This window comes from Dioscorea cayenensis, chromosome 11, assembly GCF_009730915.1.
Source record: "Dioscorea cayenensis subsp. rotundata cultivar TDr96_F1 chromosome 11, TDr96_F1_v2_PseudoChromosome.rev07_lg8_w22 25.fasta, whole genome shotgun sequence".
In the NCBI taxonomy this organism is placed as follows: Eukaryota; Viridiplantae; Streptophyta; class Magnoliopsida; order Dioscoreales; family Dioscoreaceae; genus Dioscorea; species Dioscorea cayenensis.
Window position 1 is genome coordinate 10,602,287 of NC_052481.1, and position 19,661 is coordinate 10,621,947.

The following is a 19,661-nucleotide window of genomic DNA, read 5'->3' on the forward strand; positions in this document are numbered from 1 at the left end:
AAGAAGCATGATTGCAAGTGCCCCCGAGCATCATCGCCAGAGGTTGAAAGCATGCATTTTGTGATTCCCAAGCACCAGGGTCACTTTGAGAGCTTGTCAAAGTTATGATTTGGATAGTCATTTTTTCCCAACATAGACACATTGAGATAGATCCAGACGACAGGTGATATGGTGGAGGAGATAGAGGATATGCTTGTAGTTGCCAATAGGGGCCATTTATTGTCAATCAGAGAGCCTGCTATCCGCACATTAACACTCGAGGTTTTATCATCATTCGACTTCAATCGCTCATATTCTAGTTTTGACAGTATAGGAGCTATACAGTTTTGAGCCCTTAGACAATACCAAAGCTTGATTGTGACTCAGTTTTCGATCTGCATGGGTGACAAGGTCCCCTTCCATATATCCCGCAAGTGCACGGGTTTGTCGAAGTAATAATCCCGGATGAGCGGGTATCGAATCCACGGGGAGTAGGGAATAAAAACACTTAATCCGCTTCTTAGCTATGTGAAAAATCAATAGTAATAAGTGTGACAATGATTCAATTCTCAAAAGTAAAATCAACAAGTAAGAGAGCACGAGTAAATGAGAAAGTAAGGCAATCGATAAAGATGGGGTACTCGGATAATGCTATGCCTAGGACGATCGCTTCAAGTGCAAGAACCCCCTATTATGCTTCCTAATCAATGCAATAGTGAGTCGTAGAAATCCTTCATTACATAGTCCCAAATCTAAGGTCAACTATGCCTAACTCTATACATGTCCTGGAGGAGAAATCGAACAATCTCAACACCTCGCACTCGTACGGAGTTGCAATGAGCTCTAGGGATTCCAAGGGATAAATCTCTTCCTAATTATAGACCTAACCCTTTAGTCTAGGTGGAAGGTCCCTAACCATGATTAAGCCCTAGATACTAAGATCACCTCAATGTTTCACTCCGTTGCACTCACAACTAAGCCCCAGAAGAGGATCATCCCTTAGACCATTCACTCTATTATGGCCGCAAAGAACTCGAGGAACGGAGGTAGAATCTATCACATCGGAGAGGATAGAGGACGCTCCCGTACCTCTAGACTCACTCTCTCAACCCTCTCCAACCTAGCTTTATCTAACACTCGTGGTATGTCACTCACTCACAAGGTTAGCAACAAGAACTCTCAATCCTAGTGTCACTATAGGGGAAATGTTCATACAATCAAGCATTCAAGGTTGGAACTAACAATAAACATCAATTAATTGAAAGCATAATAAAGAGATTAAATGAAATGAATACATCCTAGGGTTCACAAATACCCAAGTACCCACTAGGGGTTAGCTCTCCATGGAGCTAAATACAATCAAAGAAATAGAATGTAAAAGCAATGAATCCATAGAAAACCCCCTTAGATGGTCATGTCGATGGTCTTGTTGAGAGTCCTCTACTCGTCGCAAGGGATCCTTTGTCCGGCCGAGGATACACCTCGCCGGATCGGTGCCGATGAAAGCTCTCCCAATAACCTTCTTCCAAATGACACGCGATGTCAGAGCCATAGAACATCTCCAAAACCCTAGCCAATACCCTTCAAAACACTAGCCGAAGCCTTCTCTCAAGTTGGGGAAAAGATAGAGAAAAAAAGACTGCTGAAATTGTGGTTGAATCGGCTTTAAATAGGGCTGGAGTCGGGCCACTACATGGGCTTGTGGATTTTTCAAACGCCCATGTGGAATTTCCACACAGGCGTGGATAATTTCCACACACCCATGTGGATTCTCTGAATTCCTATTTTCTCGGTCAGCTATGAACAGTGGTGCTACAGTGCCTTGCTATATCGCTCTGCTACAGTATCCAGCCTGAATAGCTTCCCGAATCCATACTTTCATCGGGGTAACGCAAACGGGGACACGTTCACGTCGTGGATCACTTGCTTCTTCAATGATAGAGAAGTTGGTGGAGCTCTTGTTCTATGTGCATAAGTCGAAATGCTCGAGTGTGACTGCCCTTGTGCCCCTCCAAATGGATGTGCCAACTAGAATACGAGGAGATTGGCACACACTCTAGCATCTCACACCTGACCTATGTCTTTGCGTTTGAACCTTAGCAAGATTTCCTCCAAAATCGGTGCATTATGATCCACATTGGCTTCTTTTCTTCATACTCAGCCTCACAACCCTACCTGCAGGAAAATAACATAAAAAACATACATATTAGTGTAAAAACCCGAGAAAAGTAATGCTCAACATAAGGAATGAACGCTTCGCCTTCATATCGCATAAGCACTTATCAATGGGGCTATATGATACGGCATAGACAGAGGCTGAGGAGTATGAGTAGTTGCCCATAGATTATCCTGGGAGTTTCATACCACAGCGCACATACAGAGCATTTTGTGGACAGGGACAGTATGTGCCTGGAGTTTCAAAGACCACCTGCCACTCTCGGCAGAGTTACAGATACATTCACGCCATTTTGAGAAGGTCAGTGAATGGGCGTGGTGATAGTACTGGTGGGCTCAGTCGACAGGAGCTGCTATACCTATACTCTATGGTACAAAGCACACCGCTACACTTGGTACACATCCTGGCAGAGTATATACGACATCAGGGGCAGTGTCCCAGGATAGGTGCCCTCTTTTTTGGTCTCTATATCATGAGGTTAGTCATCAATATGGGCTTAATTGATGTGATCTAAGGGGTCGAGAAGGTGACTGTACCTGCTCCCCTAGGCATAGAGACTATGAGATTGATGGGGATGGTTCGTAGGTGTTAGTCGGGAGTGTATGTGACACATGTCCGAATATACGTGTGAACCGCAAGTGCACGGGTGTCGAAGTAATAAAATACCCGGTGAGTCGGGTAGTCGAATCCACAGGGAACAGGGCTACTAGTACTAACTTCTTCTCTGCTTTCTAGCCTAATGATAAATGGAAAGGTATGGTGATCTAATGTGCGAAGAAATGAATACCGGAGACGAATATGCAATGGTGAAATGGATGGAGATGCCAATCAGTAAAAGTGGGGTATTCGGGTAATGCTCCCCCTAGGATTCAGGTATTAGGTACCGGATTAGCAAAGTGTTTCTATGATGAGTAAGTTAAGCCCTGGAAATCCAAAAATAATCGGATCCTGCCTCCATATCACCGATAATAGTCCCCTACGAGGTCCCAGTGGAGAAACCGCTCAATCTCAACACCTCACACCACATATGACCCCAAAGCACTCTAGGGATTCCAAGAGGTGTATCTGATTCCTAAATATTGATCCAACCCTAATTCCCGACGAAGGATCCTAACCCCCTACAAGGTCCGAATAGAGAAATCTCTCAATCTCACATCTCACACAAAATATGGTAGCATAGAGCTTAGGGAACGGAGATAGAATACACCAATCGGAGGAGAAAGGGGATGCTCCCTATCTCATGACTCACCCTTTTAACCCTCTTCAATCTTGAGATGCTAACCCTAATGGAGACCTCTCTCTCTCACCAAGTTAAAAAATCATGCAAACCAAATAACCTAAAGATAAATAAGGCAAGCAAGCATTAGACAATCAAGATTAAAACTTAATCAAACTCAAATTAAATAGAAACACTAAGGAAATCCACAAAAGATGAGAATCCTAGGGTTCACAAGCCCAAATACCCTCTAGGGTTTTAGCTCTCCATGGAGCAACATACAAAACCCACCATCAATGAATTAAAGTACATTAAAACCATAGAAATAAACCCCCTTATATATGAAATGATGGCCTTGATGGAGAGCTTTGACGTCTTGAAGGACCCACTCTGAAGCTAGTTTCACCGGTGGCTTCCTTGATGCTATGACAGAGGAGGAATCGATCAAAGTTGGTGATGAAGCACATCCAAAGCCGCAAAGACCACCTTTCCAAACCCTAGCTGTCTCACCCCTCAAGAGCCGCACAAAAGATGAGAAAAAATAGGGCAAAACAACTATTTATAGGCCTTAGACCGAGTCTATCACGTGCCCCCACGCGCCCATGTGGATTTTCCACGCGCCAGCGTGGGCTATAGGAATTTCCACGCGAGCGGGTGGAATTTCCACACGGGCCCGTGAACAGTAAATTACTACAGTATTTTGTTGTGTTGCTTTGCTACAGTACTTTTCACAAAACACGGTCCAAACACTCTTCTCTTGAGGCCACATGTTCGGGCACACGTCCATGTGGTAGGCTATAAAACTTTTCTTTATTGACGTATCTTTGAGAGGCCTTGCAATCTTCACAAAGAGAAGGAGCATGAAGATGTGGCTGCCTTTGTGCCCTTCCAACTAGTGAATTGACTTGAATCTTCTTGGCAGTTGGCATACATCTCCACGTTTATGAACTCCTCTCATGTCTTTGTCCTTGAATAGAACAAGAACTCCGAACATTGTGTCTTTATAGCCTATCTTTGCTTCCTTTTTACTCTTCAAGGCATTCACAACTTATATCCATAAAAGAACACCAAATACACAATATAAGATATAAACTATTTTAAAATTGATGCTCAATGCATGTAAAACATATATAAAAATATGTCTACTCAAGCACTTATCAGTATGCATTGATTAGACCTACACTAGAGATAGTGGAGGACAGAGATGACAAAGTAGAGGTTCCTCAGGTCGCTCTCGAACCACAGCCAGAGCACACAAAGACAGAGGAGACACCTGCAGCACAGTAGAGCCGACAAAGTAGAGGTTCCTCAGGCTGCTCTCAAGCCTATGATCATTTTGAGAGGCTTGAGAGTGCTGTAGGTGTACTCTAAACTGAGATTACTGAGGTCCGTGCGACACAGGCAGTGTAACACACTGAGTTCATGGCTCGTTTTGACATTTTACAGCAATTGCTAGTGAGAGACCCGAGAACACTATTTGTGATTATACCCCAGACCCGTCCGGCTACTCCAGCACCATCATCATCGGTTCATGCTCCGATCGATCCACCTAGTCCACCACCGCTAGCAGCACCAATAGAGCCGACATAGGATAACACCGATGCTTGATGCGTCTTTGCTTTACTTTGACTTTATATTTTTCTTTATTTCTGCATTTTATTTTGTATTGTACACTCAGAAAGGATCCTCCTTCTGAGTTTATCTTTTATTTTTTTTGAGATGTATTTCATTGCTTTATCTTTTATGTACTCGAGTTGTTTTTTTATTGAGCTTCATTTAACCTCTTGTGTATGCGTGTAGATGGTCTTTCCTGTATGGGAATTGAGAACTGGTCATTGGCACAGCCAAAGTGGGCCGTGTATGCTTCATAACCCGTTGGAACTTTACTCCCAAGGATTTAGGTCCATCAAACGCAACACTAGGAGTTAGGGGAATATTGTTTCGATTGCCCATTCCCACATATTTTTCTTGATTACTATACTTTTTATGGTGCTTGCATGTGTACATTGAGGGCAATGTACATCTTAAGTGTGGGTGGGGGGCGGGAGGGAGTTCACGCTGCACATGTCTTTTACATGAGTTTTTGATCGATATACATGCTCACGTAGCCAATGGCGGTTCACCTTAGTTGCAATGTTTATATTTTTGAGTTTATTAGAATTTTTAACATTGAATGTTCTCATGCTCTAGGTTTTACCTGAATTTCTAGGAATTTTTGCCCGATTGACACTTATTGCAACACTCACTCATGAAACTCTTCTGGAAACTCAAGTTTGATGTTTAAGGGACTAGTTAGTTTTTTTTTCTTGTTTTATTTTGCTGAAAAAAAAAATTTGGAAAAAAGAAAAGAAAGAAAATATATGATTTAGTTGTGCATTTAGGGTGGAAAGAGCTACCACCTATGAAGTATGAAGCTACTCTCATAAGTCGGATACTAGTTATGCCCTAATGAGAGAAAGAGCTATCTCATGGTATGAGTGAAAGCTAACACCCTGGTGGAAAGAGCTACCACCTCGAAACTGTGAAAGCCAGCTTAGTGGCCGCTTCGGAAAAGGCTACCTTAGAGGATGTGTGAATCTACTACCACCTTTTTGGTTTGTTATGTTTTGAAGTTAAATAAGTTCCTTATACTTAGAACTTTAAGGAGTATACTTTACATTGAATTGAGCGAGTTTACACACACTTACACAATTTCGGGTTGTTGTCCTTTCATGTTTTTAGCTAGAGCATTGATTTTTTTTTTTCGTATTTAGTGTTAAAATTTTCCATACTTGTAGAATGCTCTACTTGCATGCTTTGGTGAACCTAAGGCCGAGCACTTTCAATCTTTAATTCTTCTACGCTTCAATGTTTTATTTCTTTGCTTAAAGACAAGCCAAAGCTTAAGTATGGGAGAGTTTGATAAGTGCTTGTGTGTTAAGAATGCGAAGTGTTCTTTCCTTACAACGAGTATTACTTTTATCAGGTTTAAGTGCTAATACATGTGTATTTGTGTTCTTTTGCGCATATAGGGTTGTGAAGCTATGTTTTGAGAAAGGAAGCCAAAAGTTGATCGTGAATGCACTGTTTGGTGAAATCTTGGAAGGAACAAACGAGAAGACACAAGTGGGGCTCTAAGATAGGTTAATGTGTGCCAACCTCCATGTATTCAAGACATTACAATGAGTTGGAGGGGCACGAAGGTAGCCACATTTGTGTATCCTGACTTGTGCATTGATAGCAAGATCTTCACCAGTGAGGCTTTTGATTGAAGAAGAGTTACGATCTAGGCATAAACGTGTGCCCGTTTATGTTACCTCGATGAAAACTGTGGGATTGACAGTGTTTCGGCATAGTACTGTAGCAGCTTACTGTAGTAAATCAATGTAGCAAGATATTATACCAGTACTGTTCACAGCCGGCTTAAAATCAAGTTTCCAGAGAATCCATATGGGGGTGTGGAAATTATCTACGCCCGTGTGGAAATTCCACAGGCCCGTGTGGATGCCCGATTCCAGCCCTATTTAAGCGGTGATTCAGCCCGATTTTCGGGATCTTCTTTCCCTCTTCTCTCCAACTTTTCTCCATCTTTTGAGAGGTCGTCGCCTAGGGTTTTGAGAGGCTTTTGGCATATCTTTAGAGTGTTTCTCCGGATTTAACACCGTGTTTTGCTTGGAAGAAGGTTATTGGGGGAGCTTTCATTGACACCTATCCGACAGGGGTGCCCTAGGCTAGATAAGGGGACCTTTGTAGAAGACGAGGCTACTCTACAAGACTATCGACATAAATACCAAGGGGTTTCCTATGGATTGCTTATCTTTACTTTCGATTTCATTGTTGATTGTATTGTGGTCCATGGAGAGCTAAACCCCCTAGTGGGTACTTGGATTTTGTAAACCCTATGATGTTATTGTTTCATTGACCTTCCACTATGCTTTTCTTAATTGATGCTTTTATTTAAGTTCCAATCTTGAATGCTTGTTGAATAATTTCTCCCTTAGAGTGACACTAGGGTTGAGAGTCAATATTGGTAATCTTTGTGGATGGGCAACACACCATGAGTGTTAGACAAAGCTAGATTGGAAAGGGTTGAGAGGGTGAGTCGAGATGTAGCAGAGCGTCCCCTTTCCCCTCCGGTGTGATTTATCCTACCCCCATTTCCTAGAGTTCTTTATAGTTATAATAGAATGAAGTGCTAGGGGATGAACTCCGCTGGGGCTTAGTTGTGCGAGCAACAGAGTGAAGTGTTGAAGTGACTTTAGTATATGGGACTTAATTGTAACTATGTGTCTTTCACCTGGACCAAAGGGTTAGATCTACACATAGGAATAGGGTTTATCACTTGGAATCCCTAGAAGTCCATGCAACTTTGTTCAGTGTGAGGTGTTGAGACTGAGTGATTTCTCCACTGGGACAGAGTGTAGGGTTAGTCACATGTGACCTTAGGTTTGGAATCATGTGCTTTAAGATTTCCATGACTCATTGATTATTAATTAGAAAGTATAATGGTAGGTTTTACACTTGAAGCATTAGTTCTAGGGGGAGCATTGTCCGAGTAAAAGAAGAACTAGGCGCGAATAAAAGAAATTATAGGTAATGAATAATAAATAGGTCAAACGGACATTGCTCACCCTAGGACTGTTGATTCAATGCAAGGCCAATCATTATGTCTCTTAACTGATGTCTAACGAGTAATGGAAATCCATAAACACATGGTCCCACAACTTAAGGTCAACCATGACTAACCCTATACTATGCCCCAATGGAGAAATCACTTAGTCTCAAGACCTCATAGTGTGCCAGGTTGCTTAAAGCTCTAGGGATTCCAAGTGATAAACCCTATTCCTAAAATAGATCTAACCCTTTGTTCCATGCGAAAGACCCCTAGTCACAATTAAGCCCCAAATACTAATGATTACTTTAATGCTTCACTCTGTTGCTTATGCAACCAAGACCAGTGGAGGTCGTCTCTTAGCACTACACTCTATTGTGACTGCAAAGAACTCTTAGAACATGGAGGTAGGATCAATCACGACGGAGGGGGAAGGGGAAGTTTCGCTACCTCTTGACTCATCCTCACAACCCTCTCTAATCTACCATTATCTAACCATCATGGTGTGTCACTCATCTACAAGAATTACCAAAATGGATTCTCAACCCTAGTGTCACTTTAAGGGAAAATCAACTCAATGAGAATTCAAAATTAGAACTTAATTAAAACATCAATTGAAGAAAGCATAATAAAAGATCAAAGAAACAACATCACCATAGGGTTTACAAGTCCAATTACCTTCTAGGGGTTTAGCTCTCCATGGAGCAAAATACAATCAATAATGAAATCAAAAAGTAAAAATATGCAATCAATGAATAAAACCCCCTTGCTGTTCGTGTCGATGGTCTTGTGGAGTGACCGCGTCTTCTCCAAAGTTTCCCTCGTCAAGCCTAGGGCACACCTCATCGGATCGGTGCCGACGAAAGCTGCCCCAATAACTCTCTTGCGAAGAAAACATGGTGTCAAAGGCCATAAACCTCTCTAAATGTCAAGCTAAAACCTCTCCAAACCCTACCTGCAGGCACCTCCGAAGGTGGAGAAAAGATAGACAAAATATGGAAAAAGGAATTATGAAATCGGGCTGAAATCATGACTTAAATGCGGCTAGAATCGGGATTTCCACACGCCCATGTGAATCTCCAGCGAATCGATTTTCTGCGGCCTATGAATAGTAAATCTAATCTCTAGGAAATCAAATCTCCAAGAACAGCAATCGGAACACATGAGCGTGATTGCCTTTGTGCGCCACAACAATCGAAACACATAAGTGTGATTGCCTTTGTGAGCCTCCAATTTGCATATTTCCTTGAATACAACGGAGGTTGGCACACACTCACAAGTCTTTGAGCACAACTTGTGTCTTCACGTTTGTTCACTCTAAGATTCCATCAATTAAAATGCAAACGCAATCTACTTTGGCTTCATTCTTCTATACTTGTCTCCACAACCCTACATACACAAAAGAACACAAATACACATGTATTAGCAATAAAATCTGAGAAAAGTAATGCTCATTGTAAGAAAAAAATACTTCGTATTACTAATACACAAGCACTTATCACCTAGCATAATTAATAAAAACAATAACTATAGTACATACTCCCAACTCCTTCTAAGTGTGTTAATGACGTCTCCAATTGTATTGTTTAATAGTATTGTAGAAGTAAACTAAAGAAAAAGCATAAACAATTAGGCTATTGATAAAGTGAAAAGGAAGCAATGGGAGCCTCTCGCTATTCATAGGGAAATACGACCCTCGTGTTCACCCATGAGGTATTACTTGATGACCCATGCACTTACGGTATCACGGACCATCTGTAGTATTATGTGCATATTTGTATGCTTATATAATTGCAGAATTGACAGATCCATAAGCATCCATCAAGTTTTGGGCACTGTTGCCGAGGAATCACAATTGAGAGATTCTAAAAAAACTTGTAGCTTAGTTTATTAACCAATCTTATTTTTATTGTATTATTATATTTAGACAATATTGAAGACTTATTGCTACTACTCTCTTATACAGATGATTGTTCATGACCAGAGCTAATCCTATTGATTTAGTAGAAGGAAGCAGCGAAGTAGAGAGAACCCTAACATTGTTGAGGAGACTCCAAAAGAGGCTAGTTATGGAAGTGGATTGTGATAGTAACAGCGTAGAATTTGCAAATATGGTTAAACCAAGAATAACACTATCAGAGTATGAGAGGCCATAGTTTACAGGGTAAGATTCAGTGTGCAAGCCCCAGCAGTAGTTTACAGGGTAAGATTCAATGTGCAATCCCTAGCAGTAGTAGCTAATAACTTCAAAATCAAAGCTAACACTATTAGGATGATTCATAACTCATATGAGTTTGATAATCTAGTGCATAAAGACCCAAATGCCCATCTCTCAAATTTTTTGCAGAACTATTTAACATTCAAGATAAGCACAGTGATAGATGACGCGATCATATTGTGACTCTTTCCTTTCAGTTTGAAAGGCTCGGCATACCGGTATCTTACATCCTTAGCACCAGGCTAGATTAAGACATGGAACGATTTAGTAGAAAAATTCCTTGGATGATATTTCCCACCCAGTAAGGCAGCAAAGATTAGGAAGAAGATCTTGACATTTAAGCAAGGAGAATCAGAAACACTGTTCGAGGCACATCAACGATTCAAGGACATTCTTAGGTGGTGCCCGCATCATGGATTCACTTCATGGATGAGATTATAAATTTTGTACAATAGGTTAAACTACAAGACAAAGCAGATCATTAACAGAGCAGTCAGAGGATCTCTTAGTAATAAGTATCCTGAAGAAGTAGAACATTTATTCAAAGACATGGGAAACAATGAATCACGATGTAGTTTAAGAGGGAGACAGCTAAAGGTAAACAACTTGTATAAGATAGACACAGATATCACTTTGGCAGCAAAATAGATGTACTCACAGGAAAACTGGATCTACTCGTGAGCAATAGTTTGGGTGCCAGCTTGAATTCCAGGGTCATTTTATTTTGATAAATTTGTGGACGATGGCATGGAGCATCCTAGTGCCTGAATGTAAGGTAAGCATTAGCTCTTATGGAATGGGTTAACTATATCAGAAGAAGTCAGAAGAACCATAATAACCCATATAGCATCACCTACAACCAAGGTGGAGGAACAATCCTAACTTCTCCTGGAGTCAAGGTCAGCAGTAGAGGCTTCATCTGTAATAGAACTACCAATACCAGTCCTAAGAACTACAGTCTAAAAGGAAAATGTAAACAAAAGATATTTTGGCCAAATATATGACTAGTAATAATGCACGAATGGACAATTGCCAAGAGCTAGTACCGAAATACCTCAAGGAAGCCTACCAGGAAATAGTGAATCAAACCCAAGCGACCAGCTTAAGGGTATTTCACTCTGTAGTGGTAAGACCATCGAGGCAAGGGCCACTCGGAGTCCTAGTGTCATGATAGAGAGGGTAACCATACGAGAAGGCCCTAGTACTTCATAATAATCAATGGAGGAGAAAGAGGATGCAATTGAGGAATGACTAAAACAGTCATCACTAGTTCGACCCACAGTTCAAGAATATAAAACCCTAGTTCCTTACCCTTTTAGACTAAAAGCTGATAAGGAAGATGACAAATGCTTGAGTAGACATACTTTCCTATACGTTTTACATGCATTGAGCATCATTTTTTATCATGGTTTATGTCTCATATAGTGTATTTGGTGTTCTTTTGTGCAATTAGGTTGTGAATGCCTTGAAGGAATAAAAGGAAACAAATATAGGCTATAAAGACACATTTTGGGAGTTCTTGTTCAATCCAAGGATTAATACACAAGAGGAGCTCATGAAAATGGAGGTGTGTGCCATCTTCCAAGAGGATTCAAGCCTATTTGCCAGTTAGAAGGGCACAAAGATAGTCACATCTCCATGTTCATTCTCTTTGTAAAGAATGCAAGACCTTTCAAATGATAAGTCAACAAAAAAAAGTCTTACAGCCTACCACATGGACGTGTGCCCGACCATGTGGCCTTAAGAGAATAGTGTTTGAACCACTTTTTTGAAGAGATATTGTAATATTTTACTGTAGAAATATAATAACAAAAACACTATTCCACATGACAGCGTGGAAATTCTTGCTACATACGCTAGCACGTGGAAATTCCATGTGGACTCATGAAGACAAGTGACAGTCGCGGTTTATGACTATAAATAGGGCATTTGCCCTATTCGTTAGAGACTTTTTGCGGGACTTTTTGCGAGCATTCAAAAGGTAAAGCAACTAAGGTTCTTGACATACCAATTGCGTGTCACCCGCAAGTGCACGAATTTATCGAAGTAATAAATCCAAGGTGAGTGGGTTATCTTATCCATACGGAATAGTGAATAGAAACACAACAATTACTATTTAACTAAAAGAAGATGAAATAATAATGGTGTGGATAAAATCAATGTAAACGAGACTAAAGAAAATAAGAAAGAGAGAGACTATAAAATGAGAGAAAAGGCAATCGATAGAAAGTGGGGTACTCGGGCATTGCTCCCCCTAGGATTATTAATTCAAGTGCAAGACCAACTATTATGTCTCCTAACTGATTCTTAATGAGTCATGAAAATCCTAAAATATACGGTCCTAAACCTAAGGTCAACCATGACAAACTCTACACTATGTCCCGGTGGAGAAATCGCATAGTCTCAACACCTAGCGCTATGGAAAGTTATAAGAAGTTCTAGGTTTCCATGTGATAAACAATATTCCTATATGTAGGTCTAACCCTTTGGTCCCGGTGAAAGACCCCTAGTCACGATTAAGCCCCGGATACTAAACATTACTTCAACGCTTCACTTTGTTGCTCACACAACTAGTCTTCAGTGGAGTTCCTCTATTAGCACTTCACTCTATTGTGAAAGCAAAGAACTCTAGGAAATAGAGGTAGGATAAATCGCAGCACAAGCATCTAAAAATCAAGACACCAACACTCCACAATTTATTCATGCAAAACACTACATTATTCAACTAAGAAAAACAGTAAACACTTGGGTTGCCTCCCAAGAAGCACTTGTTTAATGTCACTAAGCTTGACGTACCTTGTCTTACCTCACGGGGGTTCATAGATGAAGGTTTCCCTCTTACCCATGACTTGAAAGCATGATGAGCAAAATCTATTGAAAGTAGAGGGTGTATTATCGGGCTTGGGACCACCTAGCAATGATTCATCCAACTCCTTCCGTTCACGGACGTCTCCAATAGCCTTGGAGTATTTCCGGTGGCATCTCCTAGCCTCTTCATTTTCTGGAGCACCTTTTTCAGGATCCCTGGAGTACGTGGTACTTCTTCCGTTGATCCAAGTATCATTACATCTTCAAATCCCTCCTCTTGGTCGAACAAACTTTCATACGGATCCGGATTGAACATTTCCTGCATGTATTCATCAACAATCTTATCAGTAGTGTCTAGAAAGTATAAAGTATCATCGAAATCAAGAGAATGCCGCATGGCTTCAGCAAGGCGGTATGTGAGCTTGTCATCTCCAACTCTTAATGTGAGCTCTCCGCCGTCCATATCAATCAATGCTTTGGAAGTCCGCAAGAACGGTCTCCCAAGTATCAAGGGTATATCCGCATCCTCATAGACATCTAACACTACAAAGTCAACCAGAAAAATGCACTTGTCCACCTTGACAAGCACGTCTTCAATGATGCCTCTCGGATGTCGCACTGTTCGGTCCGCTAGTTGCCAAGTCATCTGAGTAGGCCTAGGCTAGCCCAAGCCTAGCTTTTGATAGAAGGTGTATGGCATAACGTTGATATTGGCCCCTGAGTCCGCCAATGACATTTTTTCACCTAGATTGCCAATATTACACAAATGATGAAGCTTCCTGGGTCTTTCTTCTTGTTCAGCATGTTCTTTTGCAATACCGCCGAGCATGAAGCATCCAAAATCACTGAAGCACTTTCCTCCAACTTCCTCTTGTTAATCAACAAGTCTTTCAAGAACTTCGCATACTGAGGCATTTGGGCCAATGCCTCAACAAATGGAATATTGACATGGAGTTGTTTGAACAAACTCAGGAACTTCTTGTACTGTTCATTCCCTTGGTCATTTTTCAATCTAGAGGGATAAGGGATTCTTGGCTTGAAAGGTGGGGGTGCCACCTCTCTCTCTTTACTTGTCCCCTCATCTACCTCTATAACCTCAGTTGCGTATTCTTTTGGCTTCTCACTCGGAAGCCTACCTTCAACCTCACGACAACTTCTCAAAGTGATCGCCTTCACATGCTTTGTAGGGTTGGTCTCTGTATTGCTCGGCAAGCTTCCATATGGCCTTTCAGAAAGAGACTTCGCAATTTGCCCCACCTGATTTTCAAGGTTATGCAAAGAGGCGGTGTGGTTGCGAAGTGTAGCCTTGACTGATTCAAACCTTGTATTTGCAGATTGCACAAATCTAGTCAAGTGCTTCTCTAAGTCATTCATTCGGGTTTCCAAACCTGAGACTCTGTTTTCCACCTGAGGGGCTTGTTGTTGTTGTGGAAACCCGGTGGCCCCATGGCCTTTTGTGGACCCTGATTACTCCATGAGAAATTGGGATAATTCTTCCAACCCGAATTGTAGGTATTGCTATATGAGTTTCCTTGAGGTCTCATGCCATTACCTACAAAATCAACGTTCTCCACCGAAGAAACATCACTGATAGAGATCAGGAAATCGGAGGCAGCATGTCCTCCACCACACCCGGTGCAATTAGTCATGGCCACCACTCAGTTCGAAGTTAGAAGATCTAACTTCTTACCCAAATTTTCCACTTGAGCCACCAATGAAGTTACCGCATCTATTTCATGGAGATCGGCCACTTTTTTCTTTTTCCTAGCATTCCATTGGTAGTTGTTTAACCCCATTTCTTCAATTAACTGATGGGCCTCATCGGGGGTCTTGCTACCTAAGGTACTTCCTGCTGCCGCATATAAGAGTTGCCTTGTACTCGGGTTCAAACTATTGTAAAAGGTCTGAACAATCATCCACTCCGGGAATTCTTGTTGGGGGCACTTTCTCAGGAGCTCCTTGAACCTTTCTCATGTCTCAAATAGAGACTCCAATTCCAACTGAACAAAGGATGAGATCTCATTCCTAAGCTTTGCAGATTTTCTGGGAGAGAAATGACGGGCAAGAAAAGCTTCTACCATCTCCTCCCATGTGGTCATCGATGCTCTAGGTAATGAGTGTAGCCACTGCTTCGCTTTCTCCTTTAGGGAAAATGGGAAGGCTCTCAACTTGATGGCATCATCCGTCACTCCGTTTATCTTCAGCATATCACACACCTTAAGAAAACTCTGTATATGACTGTTTGGATCCTCATCGGCCAAACCGTTGAACTGTGCGGATTGCTGCAACATGTGGATGAATGCCGGCTTCAACTCAAAGTTCTGAGCTGTAATCGGGCGATGCGCAATACTCGATTTTGTCAACAACACTGAAGGTCTGGCATAATCAGATAATGTTCACTATTGCTCATTATGTTCTGCCATGTTTTCAGATTCTTTCACTTCCAAATCAGCTAAATTAGACTATTATTGCACAGGCTCTTTCCCTTTCCTTCTAAGTGTATGTTCAAGATCAGGATCTCCTTTAATCAGTATTGAGGGATTCCCTCGGGTCAAAACCTAGAGCTGCACCTAAAAAGAAAGAAAAAGAAATCATAACAATGATAGAATAAGAAGATATGAAATAGAATGTATGGTGAAATAGCTAAGAAAAAAAGGTGCAAAGTATCTCTAAAAGCCTACTCCCCGGCAACGGCGCCAAAAACTTGACAAGGTCCCCTTGCGTATATCCCGCAAGTGCAGAGGTTTGTCGAAGGAATAATCCCGGATGAGCGGGTATCGAATCCAGAGGGAGTAGGGAGTAAAAACACTTAATCCACTTCTTAGCTATGTGAAAGATCAATAGTGATAAGTGTGACAGTGATTCAATTCTCAAAGTAAAAGCAATAAGTAAGAGAGCACGAGTAAAGGAAGAGGTAAGGCAATCGGTAAAGATGCGGTACTCAGATAATGCTCCGCCTAGGATAATTATTTCAAGTGCAAGGACCCTCTATTATGCTTTCTAATCAATGCAATGGTGAGTCCTGGAAATCTTTAAATATATAGTCCCAAATCTAAGGTCAACTGTGCCTAACTATATACATGTCCCGGAGTAGAGATTAGATAACCTCTCAACCTCGCACTCGAATAGAGTTGCAATGAGCTCTAGGGATTCCAAGTGATAAATCTCTTCCTAATTATAGACCTAACCCTTTGGTCCAGGCGGAAGGTCCCTAACCACGATTAAGCCCTAGATACTAAGATCACCTCAATGCTTCACTCTGTTGCACGCTTAACTAAGCCCCAGCGGAGGGTCATCCCTTAGACCATTCACTCTATTATGGCCGCAAAAAACTCGAGGAACGGAGGTAGAATCTATCACGTGGGAGGGGAAAGGGGACGCTCTTGTACCTCTCGACTCACCCTCTCAACCCTCTCCAACCTAGCTTTGTCTAATGCTTGTGGTGTGTCACACACTCACAAGGTTACCAACAAGAACTCTCAACCCTAGTGTCACTCTAGGGGAAATGTTCATACAATCAAGCATTGAAGGTTGGAACTCATAATAAACATCAATTAATTGAAAGCATAATAAAGAGATTCAATGAAACAAATACATCCTAGGGTTCACAAATACCCAAGTACCCACTAGGAGTTTAGCTCTCCATGGAGCTAAGTACAATCAAAGAAATTGAATGTAAAAGCAATGAATCCATAGAGAAACCCCCTCGATAGTCGTGACGATGGTCTTAAGGAGTGTCCTCTCCTCGTCGCAAAAGATCCTTTGTCCGGCCTAGGATACACCTCGCCGGATTGGTGCCGTAGAACCTCTCGAAAACCCTAGCCAATACCCCTAAAAACCCTAGCCGAAGCCCTCTCTCAAGTTGGGGAAAAGATGGAGAAAATAATGCTGAAATCGGGGCTGAATCGGCTTTAAATAGGGCTGGAATCGGGCGACCACACGGGCCTGTGGATCTTTCACAAGCCCATGTGGAATTTATACACGAGCATGGATAATTTCCTCATGCCCGTGTGGGTTCTCTGAATTCCTATTTTCTCGGCCGGCTGTGAACAGTGCTACTATAGAATCCGACTTTCATCGAGGTAACGCAAACGGGGTAACGCAAATGGGCAGACATTCACGTCATGTATCACTTGCTTCTTCAATGATAGACAAGTTGGTGGAGCTCTTGTTCTATGTGCATAAGTCGGAATGCTCGAGTGTGACTGCCCTTGTGCCCCTCCAAATGGATGTGCCAACTCAAATACGAGGAGGTTGGCACACACTCTAGCATCTCACACCCAACCTATGTCTTCGCGTTTGAAGTTTAGCAAGATTTCCCCCAAAATCGGTGCATTATGATCCACATTGGCTTATTTCTTTCATAATCGGTCTCACAACCCTACCTGCACGAAAGTAACATAAAAACACATATTAGTGTAAAAACCCGAGAAGAGTAATGCTCAACATAAGGAAAGAATGCTTCGTATTAATATCACACAAGCACTTATCAGACTCTCAACCCTAGTGTCACTCTAAGTGATAAATCATTCAACAAGCATCCACAAGATTCGAACTCAATTAAAGACATCAATTAAGGAAAACATAATAAAAGGTCAATGAAACTATAGCATCCTAGGGTTTACAAGTCCAATTACCCACTAGGAGGTTTAGCTCTCCATGAAGCAAGATAGAATCAATAATGAAATCGAAAGTAAAAATATGTAATCCATAAGAAAAACACCCATGGTATACGTGTCGATGGTCTTCTGGAGTACCCTCATCCACTCCAAAGGTTCCCTTGTCAAGCCTAGGGCACACCTCTTCTGTTCGGTGCCGATGAAAGTGACACGCTCGAATATGCGTGTATGTACCGTAAGTGCACGGGTGTCGAAGTAATAATTACCCCGGTGAGAATGTAGTCGAATCCACAGGGAACAGGGCTACTAGTACTAACTTCTTCTCTGCTTTCTAACCTAATGATAAATGGAAAGGTGTCATGATCTAATGTGCGAAGAAGTGAATACCGGAGATGAATATGCAAGGGTTAAATGGATGGAGATCTCAATCAGTAAAAGTGGGGTATTCGGGCAATGCTCCCCCTAGGATTCAGGTATTAGGTACCGAATAAGCAAAGTGTTTCTATGATGAGTAAGTAAGTCGTGCAAATCCAAATATAATCGGATCCGGCCTCCTGATCACCGATACTAGTCCCCTACGAGGTCCCAGTGGAGAAATCGCTCAATCTCAACACCTCACACCACATATGACTGCAAAGCACTCTAGGGATTCCAAGAGTTGTATCTGATTCCTAAAGATTGATCCAACCCTAATTCCCGGTGAAGGATCCTAACCCCCTACAAGGTCCCGGTGGAGAAATCTATTAATCTCACGCCTCACACCAAATATGGTTGCATAGAGCTTAAGGAACGGAGATAGAATACACTCAATCGGAAGGGAGAGGGGACACTCCACTATCTCATGACTCACCCTCTCAACCCTCTTTAACCTTGAAGTTCTAACTCTAATGGAGACCTCTCTCACATCAAAGTAACAAATCATGCAAATCTAATCAACCATAAGGAATTAAACAAGCAAGCAATGAGAATACCAGATTAAAACTTAATCAAACTCGGATTAAATAGAAACACTAAGCAAATCCACAAAAGATGAGAATCCTAGGGTTCACAAGCCCAAATACCCTATAGGGTTTTAGCTCTCCATGGAGCAACATACAAAACACACCATCAATGAATGAAAGTACATTAAAACCATAGAAATAAACCCCCTTATATATGAACTGATGGCCTTGATGGAGAGCTTCGACGTCTTGAAGGACCCACTCTGAAGCTAGGTTCACCGTTGGCTTCCTTGATGCTATGACGGAGGAGAAATCGATCAAAGTTGGTGACGAAGTACCTCCAAAGCCGCAAAGACCTCCTCTCCAAACCCTAGCTGTCTCACCCCTCAAGAGCCGCACAAAAGATGAGAAAGAATAGGGCAAACGGCTATTTATAGGCATTAGATCGCGCCTGTCACGTGCCCTCACGTGCCCGTGTGGATTTTCCACGCGGCCGCGAGGGCTGCAGAAATTTTCACGCGGGTGCGTGAACAGTAATTTTGATACAGTACTGCTACAATAATTTTGCTACAGTACTTTTCACAAAACGCGGTCCAATCACTCTTCTCTTGAGGCCACATGTCCTTGCACACGTCCATGTGGTAGGCTATAAAACTTTTCTTCAGCAATGTATCTTTGAGAGGTCTTGCAACCTTCACAAAGAGAAGAAACATGAAGATGTGGCTGCCTTTGTGCCATTCCAACTAGTGAATTGACTTGAATCTTCTTGGAAGTTGGCACACATCTCCACGTTTATAAACTCCTCTCGTGTCTTGGTCCTTGAATTGAACAAGAACTCCCAACATTATGTCTTTAAAGCCCATCTTTGCTTCCTTTTTACTCTTCAAGGCATTCACAACCTATATGCATAAAAGAACACCAAATACACAATATAAGATATAAACCATAGTAAAAATGATACTCAATGCATGTAAAACATATATAAAAATATGTCTACTCAAGCATTTATCAGAAAGCTCCCCCAATAACTATCTTCCAAGAGAAACACAGTTTCGAAGCCATAGAACCACTCCAAAAGCCTTGGCAAAGCCCCACTAAACACTAGCCACAAGC

At 41.8% G+C, this 19,661-nt stretch overlaps 1 non-coding gene across 1 annotated transcript; it reads left to right on the forward strand.

The window, feature by feature from the left end:
* The first annotated feature begins 14,914 nt into the window (after positions 1-14,914).
* On the forward strand, positions 14,915-15,021 carry LOC120272776. Its single transcript, XR_005540313.1, has one exon. It is a non-coding gene; the product is annotated as a small nucleolar RNA R71 (small nucleolar RNA).
* Positions 15,022-19,661: the final 4,640 nt, after the last annotated feature.